This window comes from Suricata suricatta, chromosome X (genome assembly GCF_006229205.1).
Source record: "Suricata suricatta isolate VVHF042 chromosome X, meerkat_22Aug2017_6uvM2_HiC, whole genome shotgun sequence".
NCBI classification, from domain to species: Eukaryota; Metazoa; Chordata; class Mammalia; order Carnivora; family Herpestidae; genus Suricata; species Suricata suricatta.
The window spans coordinates 21,645,188-21,647,579 of NC_043717.1; the positions used below are offsets into that span (position 1 = coordinate 21,645,188).

General features: G+C 34.2%; 1 pseudogene; it reads left to right on the top strand.

Annotated features, from left to right (window-relative positions):
* Positions 1 to 895: 895 nt before the first annotated feature.
* LOC115283569 lies at positions 896 to 1,211 on the top strand (annotated as a pseudogene).
* The last annotated feature ends 1,181 nt before the right edge of the window (positions 1,212 to 2,392 follow it).

Genomic DNA, 2,392 nt, shown 5'->3' on the forward strand with positions numbered 1-2,392 from the left:
GTCTTTGGATTCTGTATCTCCCCCTCTCTCTCTGACCCTCTCCTCTCTCTCTGACCCTTCTCTGCTAACGCTGTCTGTCTTTCTCTCTCTCTCTCAAAAATAAATAAAACATTAAAAAATTTTAAAAGAAAATGGAGGATTAAAAGTAATGACATAAATGTATCATTGTAAAGCTAATCTCTGGAACAAAGCCAAAATATTCCTAAATATTATGTGGCTCTATTAAGAGACCAAATTCAAGTACAACAAAGTAAATTTTATCTCTAAGAGATTTTTTTTCTGATTATAACATTTTGTATCAGAATTTTAGAAGCATGAAAAAGCATAAAATTATCTCTTGTAATCTCACTTCTTAGAAAGCCTATTAGAATGATGTATATTTTTTCTTTACTGATCATGTAATATACCTATATATACACACACTAACACACTTGTAACAAATTTAAGATCTTGCTGTGTACACCATTTCATAACCTACATTTTTCACTTAAAATTTTGTCTTGAACATTTCCCATTTCATTAGATATTCTTAATGGCAGAATATGCTTCTTAATCGTTGTATGAAATCTCATCAAACAGACAACATATGGTCTTTTTAAAGTGTTAACTTTAACACTAAACACTGGGTTATTTCCATTTTCAAAAATCTAACAATTGGATTAAGAATCTCAAGTGTGTGCATATCCTTGGTAAAAGTAATGATTCTTATCTCATTTTTTGAGTTATTCTCATTTTTTATTTTAATACATTTTACTATAGCAAAATACAAGAAGATTATATTCTTACTATAGAAAATCAACCACTAATTACAATTTCCCATGTTCACTTTGCCTGCTTTTTTTTTTTTTTAATGGTAATAAGAATCAATTTAGGCTGTTGAAGCTCAGCCGTCGCCATGGAGTTGTTGGCCGAGTATGTCGGGCTGGATGGGCAACAGCAGCAGCGGCAGTGCCCTGTGAGGTGCCAGCCGACACCGATCCCTATGAGACCCTCTTGTCTGGCGTGGCCCAGATGAGGGAGCTGGTGGCAGAGCTCTTCCACCCCCCTGGTAGAGCAGGAAGCGCAAGACCCGGGCGGCGGCTCCAGAAGAGGCCGAGGACGGTGAGCCATGAGAAGGTGATGATGAAGATGATGCAGAAGATGAAAATAACGCCGATAACAGAACTAACTCAGATGGACCATCTGCCAAACACCCCAAACCACCATCATAACAAAGCTTTTAGGAAATTTAAAAGACTGCTACTATATCTGAATTATCACATGCTGACATTTAGGAAAGACTGGTGCTCTAATTTGTAAAAGGATTTGTTTTATTCCCCTAGGACAATTTTGTCAAAAAAATGTATCTTCTCTTTACACCAAAGAAAAATAAATGTTTAGAAATGAATCTGTTTTCCTGAGTAAGAAATAAATGTCATACTATGGAAATAACTAGAACACTTACTGATACACAAGATCCTCTAAGTTGGCAACTGAACTTCTATTGTTTTCTACTTTTTTTTTTAGTAACCATTGAATTAAATTGTGTGATGTCTACATCTTCTGGCTTCTGCTTGTTATAAAGTACACATCTATGGTCTTGTACAAAAACGTTTCAAAGAAGATGTAAGTGGAAAAAATTGGATATTGAATTTAAGAATGTCAGTTCTGTGTAAGAAGAAAGGAAATGGGAATAGAGAGAAATACTGAAGAGGGAGAAGAGCCTTTGAGAGACACCTGAGGAAGCGTTGAGTCCATGCTCACACCCAGTATACAGACTTCCAGAGATGACACCACTCAATGACTATATATATATTTAGCTTGTAACTTAAGAGAATGAAGTTGGGTGTGCTTTTATGCTATAACATGTTATGTATATAAAGACAAATGTCTAAGTCTTAAACAATCTACGTTGACTTTAACTTGAGTTATTTCTCATCCTGTATGCAAACTTTGATTTTGCTTACCAAAGGACTGTTGAATCCTTTAAATACATATATATTCCTTAAAAAAAAATCAATTTATAGAAAAAGTTCCATTGAATCTTTACATCCTGACCATTTCTCTCCAGATTTCACCAATGAAACCTGTGTGTTTCTTCATTTAAAAAATGTATTGAGGCCCTGCCAGACTCCATGTCTGATGCTGGAGACATGGAAATAAACAACATATAAAACGTGCTGTCGTAGAACTGATTATATTCTATCTGCAAGCCAGGGGAGGTTTTGATGGAAAAAATAAAAACAAAAAATATAATACATAAAATGTCAAATTGTAATAATTGTTTAAGAGATAATACAGCAAGTGATAGGGAGAGTTAGGAGGATTTTTTATTTTAAAATTTGACTGAAGGATTATTGACCAATATAATTGTATATATTTAGGTGTACAGCATCATGATTTGATATACATA